Source organism: Sapajus apella, unplaced genomic scaffold (genome assembly GCF_009761245.1).
Source record: "Sapajus apella isolate SASKATOON/1434 unplaced genomic scaffold, GSC_monkey_1.0 scaffold2, whole genome shotgun sequence".
Lineage (NCBI taxonomy): Eukaryota > Metazoa > Chordata > Mammalia > Primates > Cebidae > Sapajus > Sapajus apella.
The window spans coordinates 54,614,277-54,628,957 of record NW_022436942.1 but is presented as its reverse complement, the minus strand read 5'-3'; positions in this window follow the sequence as shown (position 1 = coordinate 54,628,957).

Sequence of the window (14,681 nt, the reverse complement as noted above, 5' to 3'; positions counted from 1 at the left end):
TCCACCATCCAGAAGTCAGTCTTATGCCCCTAAGTTCTCGTAAGTATTTGTAACTCTTACGGCCCTCCTCACAGCCTTTGCTGTATAAGATCTTTGTTTGCTCACCTTATCCCTTCCGCCGGAGCTTAAATTGTCTAAAGGCAGGTAGTAAGTCTTACTTATCTCTTGCGTTTCCCATGGTATATGAAATATGGTCAATAAGCATTAAGTGAGATAATTTATATAAACTCCTTAGTACAGTTCTTAGCATATAGTGAATGTTCAATCCATACTGGTTGCTAATACCAGTTCACACACAAGGAAGGGAGAGTTAGTTCCACTCCAAATGAGAGTTATACCGTGTGAGGTCAGCTAGGTGGGTTTTGAGAGCCTGTGACATGTCCAGGTCCTCACTTTTCACTGCCTGGGCCTCTCTCCCATCTGCAGCAGGTTCCCCGTGTTCCCTGGACCCACCTGAGTGCCCCTGAAGCTGTGGGCAGTTCCTGGCATAGGCAGGTGGACGGCTTTCATCCCAAGTACCTGCATATGCCTTCTTTCTATGTCTGGTACAGAAGCTTGCTAGGCTACTTGTAAATGCAATCCATAGATGAGGGAGAGGGTGCTCAATGTTCCTGGGGCCAACTCTCCACCGATTTGGATGGAGTTGTTGGAAAAACGCCCCACTCTCCCTGGCTTCTAAAGGGGCAATTCTGAGGCGTGCTCCATGTGGTTTCTCAGACAGTTTGTACTGGGATTGAGTCCTTGTTGCCCCTGACAGTAATCTACTTTTGGCTTTTCTCTTTCCCTAACTTACTTCTCCTACTTCCTTACTTGTGCCTTCTGGGATCACTTCCCAAAACTCAAGTCCTGCTCGGGAGGGAGCTACTATCACTGAAACTTCCTGAAGAAATGGCTGTCTAGCCCCTTAGGCTGGCAAAGTCCTACAAGCCTCCCGTCATGACACGCCTTTCCTGTGGTCCCTCAGCACCAGCTCCCTGGCACCAGCTATGTCAATGATTGGGGTGGAGGGAGGAGATAGGGATTCTTGGATTATCAGCAAAGATTTGAGGGTGGTGGGTGGGGTACCAGCGGAGTTTAATCCTAGGTTTGCTGCTAACCTTGCAGAAATTATCCCTCAAGGAAATGGCTGCAGTAACCCACCATTTAACGACAAAGGCCTACTCTCACTCCTTTGTGATTGCTGAAACTTCATAAGGAAGAATACTACCTTACGAAGACCATAATGCTATGAAGACACAAAGAACTCACTGGTTTGCGACTCAGTTTTCTTAGTGCTGTATGAGTTCATCAAAGAGGTTGTCATGTGTTCACCCAAGCCCGTTTGCTCATCTCGCTGAGCATGTAGCTACATTATATCCCTCAGCCTCCTTTACATTAGGTGTGATCATGTCTGAATTCTAGCCGGTGGAATGTAAACAGATCTGACGCCCACCACTTCCAGGCCTGGCTATTAAAAACTTCCCATGGATAATTGGATAATCCTCCGTGTCCTTAGTGATCTGCTGCCAGGAAGCAAAAGACTCCATGCCCTAGGGCATGGCAGACACAAGGTGGCAGTAGCCTAAAGCCCTGAGTCACCATGTGGAAGATGGCTGCAGTGAATTGACTGTGAGAAGAAATAACTTTTATCAGGTTAAGCTATTGAAATTCCAGTGTTAGTTATAGTGGTTCGTGTCATGTCAACCAATACAAAAATTGGTACCTAGAAGTGGTATGCTGCAATAACAAAAACCTAAAATAATATGGTATTGGCTTAGCAGTTGGTGGGAGTTGGTGAGAAAAGTAATATGAGAAGCTGGAAAGAGGAAACCTAATTTGTAAAGTGGCAAGACATGTAGTAAAGTACTTCCTTTGATGGCAGATGGAGCCCTATTAAGCCTGTAGTTCTAAGGAGAGTGGTTGGAAAGAATCAGAGGAATAGGATGTACAGAAGTTTCCAAGGGCAGGGATGAGGGCGAGGTGAGTGAGGCACCTAAGATACAAAAGTAACGAGGCAATCTCTTGTACCACCCTGCCTTAGCTAGCCATTACGAGACAGGTAATTCATAGGAAAGATTGGTTGGCAAATAGAAGGGAAAGAGTCTGAAGAGAGCCCCAAAACACAGGGCCTCAAGGGTTATAAAGGCCCACCACTTCTGGACCCCAAAGAATAACAAAATATTATTGAAACACAAAGGCCCTTTATGACTAACATGTTTTAATACTATTAAAGATCTGATTAAAAATGTGATCTTCCCATCTGTCCTAGTCCATTCAGGCTGCTATAACAAATTACCATAGACCAGATGGCTAGTAAACATCAGAAATTTATTTCTTACAGTTCTAGAGGCTGGAAGCTTGAAATCTGAGTGCCGGCATGGTCAGGGACTGGAGAAGTTTCTCTTCTGGGTTACAGATTTCCATCTTCTTACCGTGTCCTCACACCACAGAAAGAGAATGAGAAAGCTCTCTGGATCCTCTTTTATAAGGGCCTCCTGAAGAGAATGAACTTATCCCAGTCATGACAGCCCCATCCTCATGACCTTATCACCTTTCCAAGGCTCCACTTCCTAATTCGATCACATTAGGGATTAAGATTCCAACATATCAATTTTGGGGGATACATTTAGTCTTTTGCACCATCTGTGCCTATTATTTCAGATAGCTCAAGGTAGCTGCTGTTAACCCAAGATAGGGAGCAAGGACTCCATGCCCTAGGGCATGGCAGAACACAAGATGGCAGTAGCCTGAGGCTCTGAATCACCAGGTGGAAGATACCTGCAGTGGACAGACTATGAGTGATGTCTAGGGAAGAACTCTGGCATGATCACTGCCTGTGGAACTGACGGGAAGCAAAGATCAGAAGCTTTCTGTACTCATCCATTTTCACACTTCTATGAAGAAATACCCAAGACTGGATAATTTATAAAGAAAAAGAGGTTTAATGGACTCACAGTTCCACATGGCTGGGGAGGCCTCACAGTCATGGCAAAGGCGAAGGAGGAGCAAAAGTGTGTCTTACATGGCAGCAGGCAAGGGCGTGTGTGCAGGGGAGCTGCCCTTTATAAAACCATCAGATCACATGAGACTTATTCACTATCATGAGACTAGCATAGGAAAGACCCGCCCCCAAGATTCAATTACCTCCCACCGGGTCCCTCCCATGACATGTGGGGATTATGGAAGCTACAGTTCAAGATGAGATTTGGGTGGGGACACAGCCAAACCATATTATTTTCTAAGTTTCTGGGAAATTATATTGCCAAAGAAAAGAATGAGTTTACATTTAAAAGACTTTTGACAGTTAGAACCTTGAACCAACCCTTGAGTCCGCAGCTTGTACAAGCTTCAAAAGCTGTGAAGCCCTAAAAGACCATGGGCTTCCAACACCCACTCAAAGGCTCATAGGTGGCTGTGGAGAACAACAGTCAAGAAAGAACCTCTTACATAGCAGACAGGGACCACAAGGAGCTTCTCCCAGAGAGCCAGATCAGGCACCTTGATCTTGGACTTCCAAGCCTCCAGAACCATGAGAAATGAATGGCCATGAGAAAAAGATGCCTGGCTCTACATGGTGGCTCACACCTGTAATCCCAGAACTTTGGGAAGCTGAGGAGGGAGGATTGCTTGAGACCAAAAGTTCGAGACTGCCCTGGGCAACGTAATGAGATCCCATCTCTATGGCAATAAAAAAAATTAGCTGAACATGGTGGTATGTGCCTGTAGTCTTACATACTCAGGAGGCTGGGGCGGGAGGGTTGTTTGAGCCCAGGAGTTGGAGGTTACAGTGAGCTAGGATCGTACCACTGCACTCCAGCCTGCATGACACAGTGAGACCCTGTTTCAGAGGAAAGAGAGAAAAACAGACAGACAGACACACAGCCAGGCAGAAAGAAAGAAAGAAAGAAAGAAAGAAAGAGAGAGAGAGAGAAAGAAAGAAAGAAAGAAAGAAGAAAGAAAGGAAGGAAAGAAAGAAAGAAAAGAGGAAGGGAGGGAGGGAAGAAAGGAAAAGGAAAGGAAAGGAAAGGAAGGAAGAAAGGAAGGAAGGATAGAAAAGGAAAGAAAGGAAGGAAGGGAAGAAAGAAAGAGTCTGCTGTTTAAGCCACCTGTGTATGGTATTGTCATAGCAGCCTGACCTGACTATGTATATGTGGATATACATATTAGTCTGTTCTTGCATTACTATAAAGAACCTGAGACTAGGTAATTTATAAGGAAAAGGTTTAATTGGCTTGTGTTTCCACAGGTGGTACAGGAGGCATGGTTGGGGAGGCCTCAGGAAACTTAGAAGCATGGTGGAAGACAAAGGGGAAGCCGGCACTTTCCTGGCCAGAGCAGGAGAAGGAGAGTGGGAGAGGTGCCACACACTTTAAACAACCAACTCTCAAGAGAACTCTATCACAGGAATAGCACCAAAGGGGGAAATCTGCCCTTATGATCCAATCACCTTCCACCATTCTCCAACATTGGAGATTACGATTCAACATAAGATTTGGGCTGAGTCTGTGTTAGTCTGTTCTCACACTGCTATAAAGATACTACCTGAGGTTGACGGTAGTTTATAAAGAAAGGAGGTTTAATTGACTCACAGTTCCATGTGGCTGGGGAGGCCTCAGAAAACTTACAATCATGTTGGAAGGTGAAGGGAAAGCAAGGCACATCTTATATGGCAGCAGGAGAAAGAGAGAGAGAGAGAGAGAGAGAGAGAGAGAGTGCACACAGGGGAAAAGGCCGCTTTTAAACCATCAGATCTCTTGAGAACTCACTATCATGAGAACAGCATGGGGGAAACCACCCCCGTGATCCAGTCCTCTCTACCAGGTCCCTCCCTCAACACGTGGAGATTACAGCTCCAGTGAGAGAAATCTAGCATGGCTGACTCCATCTTGCTTCCAGCCTCACAAGCTGGCTGTCTCCACTCATTCGTGGGCATAAGTCAAGCTAAACATGGCAAGAATTTAGTTCATGGTTTAACTTTAAAGCAAGGTTGATAACAGTCCTTCCTTAAAACTGATCCCCTCCTTGCTCAGGGACCAAAGCTGCCTTTGTAAAACTAATGCAAGTCCACAAAATTAAGATAATTCGGCCGGGGAGGGGGGGTCTGAATTCTCCTAAAATGTAGGCATGGTTTGTATAATTTCTTACTGCTCAAGCGTCTGGTTTGGGGGTGCCTGATTCTTGAATCACTCTTTGCTCAATTAAACACCACTGAATTTAATTTGCCTAAGATTTTTCTTTTAGCAAGCCACTGAGACTTTGGAGATGTTTGGTGTGACCACATATTCCAACTAATGAGATTTAGACTGAGGAAAGATCATTTATCTCGTTTTTTTTTCCTATGAAGCCAAACTGCTTGAAAGTATAATTCACACACACTAAATACTTTCTTGGGTTGTTACAATTTGGTTTCCACCCTTCCCATTTGACTGAACCTGCTTGTGTTAAAGGTGACAGATAAGGTGCCAATCATACACTGGTTCAAAAATCACCTTGTTACCAGAAAGTGGTCCTGATTCAGACCCCAAGAGAGGGTTCTTGGACCTCATGCAAGAGATAATTTGGCATAAGTCCATAAAGTGAAAACAAGTTTATTAAGGACGTAAAGGAATAAAACAATGGCTACTCCATGGACAGAGCATCGGCATGGGCTGCTTGACTGAGTATATTTATAGTTATTTCTTGATTATATGCTAAACAACAGATGAGTTATTCATGAGTTTTCTGGGAAACGGTCATTGATTTCCCAGAACTGAGGATTCCTCCCCTTTTTAGACTATAAGGGTAGCTTCCAGATGTTGTCATGACATTTGTAAATTGTCACGGCACTTTACAGTGTGGTCAGAGGGTCTTTTAGTATGTGAATCCATTATAATCAGCGTATAATGAGCAGTGAAGACGAACATAGGTAACTTTTGTCACCATCTTGGTTTTGGTGGGTTTTGGCCGACTTCTTTACCACATCCTATTTTATCAGCAGGGTCTTTGTGACCTGTATCTTTTGCCAACTTCCTATGTCATCCTGTGACCAAGAATGCCTGACCTGCTAGGAATGCAGCCCAGTAGGTCTCAGCCTCATTTTACCCAGCCCCTGTTCAAGATGGAGCTGCTCTGGTTCAAACGCCTCTGACAACCTCCGCTGTAAAAACATCACTGCCTCCCTCAGGAAAGGGTAGTTCTCACACCTGTGGTTCCATGCCACTAATTATACATTAATTTATCCTAAACACGAGCAGGCACCATTTGTGTGCGCTGAATGGATTCTGCACAATGTGAGAGTCATTTCTTTGCTAACCTACGTACCTCTCTGCTGCGTGAGCTCCTTGAGGATAAAGAGGGTATTCTTTATAACACCCTCACCACCAACACTAACTCACGGCTTGTCCTGGATGCTTCCTAATAAATGCTGCTGACAGACCCAGCCACTCACCTACTTGCTCACAAAGCACACACTTGACACATGACAGCCTCCAGGTAAAGTTCTGTTCAACACCTAGCTGGATTCCTCCAAGCGCTGCAGTATTCATTCCATGGATGGGTGTCAGGGGAAGGAAAGCAAGGGAAGTTCTGCTGGTTATTTTGCTTATTGCTGATGTTTTGATATCGCTGAGGAATGTGAAGGAGTGCAGGGAATCTCACCCCAAAATATGGCTCCCTGGGATAATAAGTACTTTTTTTGTTGTTGAGAGAGGGTCTTGCTCTGTCACTCAAGCTGTAACACAGTGGCTTGATCACAGCTCACTGCAGCCTCTACCACCCAGCTAATTTTTTTTTTTTTTTTTTGAGACAGGGTCTCACTCTTGTAGCTCAGGCTAGAGTGTAATGGCACAGTCTCAGCTCACTGCAACCTCTGCCACCCAGGTTCAAGCGATTCTCCTACCTCAGCTTCCTGAGTAGCTAGGACTACAGGCGCCCATCACCATGCCTGGCTAATTTTGGTAGAGACGTGGTTTCACCATATTGGCCAGGCTGGTCTTGAACTTCCGACTTCAGGTAGTCTGCCTGCCTTGGCCTCCCCAAGTGCTGGGATTATAGGCATGAACCACCATGCCTGACCTAATTTTTAAATTTTTTGTAGAAACAAGGTCTCCGTATGTTGCCCAGACTGGTTTTGAACTCCTGGGCTCAAGCAATCCTCCCACCGCAGCCTCCCAAAGTGCTGGGATTACAGGTGTGAACCACTGCGCCTGGCTAATGAGTATTTTTGAGTTAAAGGCTCTCAAAGATTAACAGATGCTAGAATATATTTTCCCCCATCTACATAAAGACTGGACAGACCTACCAAGGAGAACAATTGTTTTTCCTCCCGATTCTTAGCTCTCAATCCCCTACCTCTCCAAAGCACTGGCCGAAGTTCCCTTATCTGCCTAAAGTCTGGGCCTCCCAAAGAACAAAACAATTACCTCCAGTCCCTTCCCTGAATTTTCATTAACTGAACCCATATCACAGGAAGTCCGTCAACAAACCTGAAGAGACTTACATCATTTTTTTTTTTTTTTTTTTGAGACGGAGTTTCACTCATGTTACCCAGGCTGGAGTGCAATGGCGCGATCTCAGCTCACCGCAACCTCCGCCTCCTGGGTTCAGGCAATTCTCCTGCCTCAGCCTCCTGAGTAGCTGGGATTACAGGCACACGCCACCATGCCCAGCTAATTTTTGTATTTTTAGTAGAGACGGGGTTTCACCATGTTGACCAGGATAGTCTCGATCTCTTGACCTCGTGATCCACCCGCCTCGGCCTCCCAAAGTGCTGGGATTACAGGCTTGAGCCACCGCGCCCAGCCGAGACTTACATCATAAATGATCATCTGCTCTATGGATCCAACAGACTTTGCCCCAGACCCTTGTTTGTTTTTCAAGCCCATTGAATTCCCCTAAAAATCATTTACCAACCCCCTAAAGTCATCCGCACTTCCCCATCTCCCTTTCCCCTAAGAAGTAGAGCATATAAGCATTTGTACCCTTTGGGATATTGGGCAAACATTCTGTGATTTTCCCTGTGTACACTGTAGCAATAAATGTGTAAAGCCTTTACTCTTATTAATCTGCCTTTTTTGTGAGCTGAATTTTCAATGAAACCTCTGAGGGTGAAGGGGAACTTCCCTTGGCCGCAACAAATATAAAACAAGACTGGTCGGGTGCGGTGGCTCATGCCTGTAATCCCAGCACTTTGGAAGGCCATGGTGGGAGGATCATGAGGTCAGGAGTTCAAGACCAGCCTGACTAACATGGTGAAACCCCGTCTCTATTAAAAATACAAAAAATGGCCAGGCGTGGTGGTGCGTGCCTGTAATCCCAGCTACTCAGGAGGCTGAGGCAGGAGAATCACTTGAACCCAGGAGGCGGAGGTTGCAGCGAGCTGAGATCATGCCACTGCACTCCAGCCTAAGCAAAAGAGCTAGACTCCATCTCAATAAACAAAACAAAACAAACAAAAAACAAAAAACAAAAAACAAGACCATGTGAATGGTTCTTAGGAACAGTCAGCAACCGAAGTGAAATGATTTGTTTTCCAAAGGTGAATCCTCAAGGCTGCTGTTCATTCATTCACAAATATTTACTGGGCACCTACTATGTGCCAGGCCCTAGGTTAGAGGCCGAGGATACAGCAGTGAACAAAATAGACACCAACCTTGCTGTTTCTAATTTCCTAGAGCTGCTATAACAAAGTACCACAAACTGGGTGGCTTAAAACAACAGAAATGTATTGCCTCACAGTACTGGAGAGTAGAAATACAAGATAAGGGTGTTGGCAGTGCCACGCTCCCTCTGAAAGATATAGAAGAATCCTTCCTTGCCTCTTCCTAACTTTTGTTGCTGCTCCTTGTCTTGCTACTGCGTAACTCCAGTTTCTGTCTTTGTCATCACAGGGCATTTTCCCTACATGTCTGCATCTTCTTTTTTATTTTATTTTATTTTACTTTTTCTGAGATGGACTTTCGCTTTTGTTGTTAGGCTGGAGTACAGTGGCGAGACCTTGGCTCACTGCAACCTCCACCTCCCAGGTTCAAGGGATTCTCCTGCCTCAGCCTCCCAAGTAGCTGAGATTACAGGTGCCGGCCACCACGCCCAGCTAATTTTTGTATTTTTAGTAAAGATGGGGTTTCACCATGGTCTTGAACTCCTGACCTCAGGTGACCCACCTGCTTCAGCCTCCCAAAGTGCTGGGATTACAGGTGTGAGCCACCACACCCAGCAAGGCTGTCTTCTTCTAAGGACACAGTTCATACTGGGCTAGGGGCCCACTCTATTGCAGTATGACCTCATCTGAACTAATTATATTTGCAACGGCCCTATTTCCAACAAAGGTTATATTCTGAGGTATCAGGGGTTAGGATTTTAACATCTTTTTTGGAGGATGGAGAGATAACTTAACCCATAACATTGCTCTTACAGAGCTTATAGTCTACAAAGGAGGCATACATTAAATACATCATCATACAATTAAAGATGAAAATGTCATCAGTAGTAGATGCTCTGACAGTAACGAGAACAAGAAATCCTAAGAGGTGGGCTGAACACGGTGGTTCATGCTTGTAATCTCAGCACTTTGGGAGGCCAAGACAAGCGTATTTCTTGAGCTCAGGAGTAAGAGACCAACCTGGGAAAACCCAGTGTTTACAGAAATTAGCTGGGCATGGTGGAGTTCGCCTGTAGTCCTTGCTAGTGAAGCTGAGATGGGAGAATCGCTTGAGCCCAAGCGGCTGAGGCTGCAGTGAGCCAAGACCCTGCCGCTGCCCTCCAATCTGGGTGACAGAGTGAGACCCTAACTTAAAAAAAAATAATAATAATAATCCTAACAGGAGAAGCTAAGCCATGGTTGAAGGGGATGGTCAGGAAAAGTATCTCTGAGGAAGGAACACTTAAGCTCAAGCCTGGAACATTCCTGGGAGGGAGAGCAACGCCAAAGGGGGCCTTAGGCTGAGGAGAAATTTGACAGAGGTATTAATACATAAAAGACCCTCCACAAAGGGTCTCAGAAAAGCTGAGAAGAAACAGAGTCTCTCTGTGTCACTTTGGTCATCTCAATGGCCCCAAACAGTTGTGTGAGAGGGGAAAATTCAGTGGCTGCGTCTATAAAGAAGGAAGGTCTGTCTTATTATCAGATTGTCCTACTGTTTACGTGGTTGTTTTATTTAGTCTGTTTAAGGACCATGTTGAATGGGGCAAATTTCATTTATGTTCTTATTCCTTTGGGATCTGGCCAAGGCTGCCAGGTTACTGCATTAGTGAAAATTGATTCAAGTGTATGATTTCAGTTAGCGGCTGCTGGAGTCACTGTGAATTTTTAGCATGTCACTGTTGCCTGAGCAAACCTCTGAAAGTATGCTTTTATATCCACCTGTCCCCTCCCCAACAAGCCTCCAAAACGCAGACTATTCTAAAGGGAGTTAAGACTTCCTAAAACAGTAGACAAAGGACTGAGTGTCAGCTCCTTGGTCAAGTTCAGATTGCCTCCGACAGCAACTGGGCCACAGTATGCGGCACACATTTTCACAGCCAGATGGGGAAAGGAGGTGGGCTGGTTTCCCCTGGAAAGGCTGCGCTGTGACTGGGTGGGGTGGGAAGTTAGCCTCCCTCTTCACGAACAACGCGTCCCACCCTATGCCGGATAGTGGCACATCACAGCTCTGCCTCCCAATTTCAACTGCTGGCCTCCATTTCCCATGTCATCCGAGGTCAGAGAGATCCAAGCCAACAGAGGTGACTCCGCAGCCTCGCAGGAAGCTGAAGCTGTGAGAAGGATATGCTGCTGCATGCACTCCCCCGTGGAGCTGTCCACGGACCAGCCAGGACTGCTTCCGGGCCCGGGTCCAGGTCTGCCGCTGAGGGCCAGGTGGTGTTGGGGTTGGCCGACTTTCCCTCCTCCATCACATTTTCCAGGAAGGGTGGCTAGGGACGGGTGGTAGGTGGGGATATTGTCGGCAATGAATGTTGGCGTTTTGAGCAAGAGCCAAAGTATTGTGTGTTTCTGGGGGTTCTGGCAGACTGCCTCCACCAAAGGAGACATGCACAACAAGCCTGCCACCCCAGCCTATAGCACAGTTGTTTGAACTTTGCAGGGTAGGATGGGTGTGGATGTGGTTCTCACCATGAGGATCAAGCCTTTATTTATTTATTTATTTTTTCACTCCTTTACATCTTTAAGCAAATGAAGCAAAAGAATGGACTGGTGGGCTTGAGGAGTGGAAAGGGGTGTTTATTACCATTCTTGCCAGTCGTTTCCCAGGGTGAGAAGTCAACAGGGTGTTCTTTTCTTTCCTTTGTCCAGTATTTGAGTTTAAGTCTTTTTTTTTATTTTATTTTTTGAGACCAAGTTTTGCTTTTGTTGCCCAGGCTGGAGTGCAATGGTGCTATCTCACTGCAACCTCCACCTCCCAGGTACAAGTGATTCTCCTATCTCAGCCTCCCAAGTAGCTCGGATTACAGGCACGTGCCACCATGCCTCGCTAATTTTTTTGTATTTAGTGCAGACAGGGTTTCACCATGTTAGTCAGGCTGGTCTCGAACTCCTGACCTCAGGTGATCCACCCACCTTGGCCTCCCAAAGTGCTGGGATTACAGGCGTGAGCCGCTGCGCCTGGCTGTGAGTTTAGGTCTTAACAGAGGCAAGTGGGCATTAATAATACTTGTCCAGGCCAGGTGCAGTGGCTCACTCCTGTAATGCCAATGCTTTGGGAGGCTGAGGCAGGAGGATCACTTGAACCCAAGAATTCAAGATCCATCTAAGCAACATAGCAAGACCCTATCTCTCCAGGAATAATTTAATAATCAGCCAGTTGTGGTGGGATGCGTCTGTAGTACCAGCTACTCAGGAGGCTGAGGTAAGAGGATCGTTTGAGCCCAAGAAGTTGAGGCTGCAGTGAGCCGCGATGGCACCACTGCACTCCAGTCTGGGTGACAGAACAAGACCCTGTCTCTAATAATAATAATAATTTAAAAGTCCAGTTTGGAGCCATAATCTGGCCTTGTTGAGTTCCTGTTTATAAAAGACCTCCCTGCTGTGGGCTGACTCCTTCCTCACATAGGCCTCGTTAAACTGAGAAAACTCAGGGGAACCAAGGTGGGAGGAAGTGTTAAATTCCAGAAGGTTCAACTTCTGAGCACCTCTGGGAAGTTTCTCCCAGAATGGTGTCCTGCCAGCACAGAGCTTTTCCTAAGGCGCTGGGTTGCTGAGGAGTGGGTGGAGCTCAGCGCCTTTCACACTCCTCGGGATCACAGCCTGTTTCCTTTAGGAAGGTTGGACACTGCGGCCTGTTTCCCACCAGGTGTGAATTGCAGGGTATCAGCAAATAAAACCAGGCCTGAGACCATTTGTTACAAATTTGAGGCTTGTGGTATTTGAAGCCACACAATCATTCAGGAGACTGAATATTCCACAGAGGGAAAGGCTACTGGGTCAGGACAAGTCCCGAAGGAGACCAAGTGTTCTGTGAATCCACAAAGTGTGAAACTCCATCAGTAGAAATTTCTGAAATTTCAGAGATGCCAGATTTGGCTAATCAAAATTCAGGGTGTTCCATTAAGTTTGAGTTTCAAATAAAGGAGAAACACTTTTTTTTTTTTTTTTTAAGGATAACTATGTCCGAAATACTGAATGGAAGGATATACTTATGCTTACAAAGTATTTGCTCTTCCTTGTATGATGTTAGCGAGAATGTAAATTAGTATAGCCATTATGGAAAAGAGTATGGGGGAGTCTCAAAAAATTAAAAATGGAACTGGCATATTGCTATGGCTTGAGTATGCCGCCTCCAAAATTCATGTTGAAACTTTTTTTTTGATGGAGTTTCGCTCCTCATGCCCAGGCTGGAGGGCAGTGGCTTGATCTCAGCTCACTGCAATCTCCTCCACCACGGTTCAAGCGATTCTCCAGCCTCAGCCTCCCCAGTAGCTGGGATTATAGGCATGTACCACCACGCCCAGCTAATTGTGTATTTTTAGTAGAAAACGAGTTTCTCCATGTTGGTCAGGCTGGTCTCCAACTCCCAACCTCAGGCGATCCATCTCCTAAAGTGCTGAGATTATAGGCATGAGCCACTGAGCTTGGCCCATGTTGAAACTGAATCCCCATAGTGGTGCTATCAAGAGGTGGGACTATTTGGGAAGTGACTAAGTCATGAGGACTCCACCCCAATGGATGAGATTAGGGCACTTATAAACAGGCTTGAGGGAGTGACTTTACTCTCATCTTCCTTCCGCCACAAGGACACAGCAACAAGGAGTGATCATGGAAGCGGAGAGCAGTCCTCATCAGATACCAAATGCTGGAGACTTGATCTTGGACTTCCCAGCCTCCTGAACTGTGAGAAAATACATTTCTGTTCTTAATAAATTACCCCATGTCAGGCATTCTGTTGTAGCAACACAAATGGATGAAGACAGGTGTGATGGCAGCAATCCCACTACGGATTGTATATCAAAAGGAAATGAAATCAGTATGTCAAAGAGATATCTGTGTCTCATGTTCATTGCAGCATTATTCACTGTAGCCAAGATATGGAATTAAAGTAAATGTCCATCATGGATGTATGGATAAAGAAAAAAATATATATATAATGGAATACTATGCAGTCTTAAAAAGAAGAAAGTTATGTCACTTGTGACAACATGAATGAACCTGGAGGACATTGTGCTAAGTAAAATAAGCCAGGCACAGCAAGACAAAGACCAATCTCACTTCCCTGTGGAATCTAAAAAAAGCCCAACTCGGGCCAGTCACGGTGGCTCACGCCTGTAATCCCAGCACTTTTGGAGGCCAAGGCAGGTGGATCATGAGGTCAGGAGATCGAGACCATCCTGGTTAACATAGTGAAAACCCTTCTCTACTAAAAATACAAAAAATTAGCCAGGCGTGGTGGCACGCCCCTATAGTCCCAGCTACTCAGGAAGCTGAGGCAGGAGAATCGCTTGAATCCAGGAGGTGGAGGTTGCAGTGAGCCGAGATCGCGCCACTGCATTCTAGCCTGGGCAATAGAGCGATACCCTGTCTCAAAAAAAAAAAAAAAAAGCCTAAGAGGTCTATTGTACAAATGATGACTATAGATAACAATGTATTACATACTTAAAAATCACTAACAGAGTAGATTTTCAGTGTTCTCACCACAAAAAATAAGTATGTGAGGTAACGTATACGTAATCTCAATTTAGCCATTCCGTAATGTGTACATATTTCAAAACATCATGTTATACACCATAAATATATACACTTTTACTGGTCAATTAAAATTAATTTTTAAAGGTACTTGTTCTTTATCTAGAACTTACATTTAATAAAGCAACGGCTGGGTGCGGTGGCTCACGTCTGTAAGCCCAGCACTTTGGGAGACCGAGGTGGGCACATCGCCTGAGGTCAGGAGATCAAGACCAGCCTGGCCAATATGGTGAAACCCTGTCTTTACTACAAACACACACACAAAAAAATTTTAGCCAGGCATGGTGACAGGTGCCTGTAATCGCAGCTACTCAGGAGGCTGAGGCCAGAGAATCACTTGAACCTGGAAGGCAGAGGTTGCAGTGAGCCGAGATCACACCACTGTACTCCAGCCTGGGCAACAGAGGGAGACTCCACCTCAAAAACAAAACAAAAAGAACAAAGCATCATCTATTTTCTCTGACTACCCCTCCCCAGGTACAGAATGCCTCCAGAGGTTGGTGTCTCTCTTCCTTCCTTCCTTCCTTCCTTCCTTCCTTCCTTCCTTCCT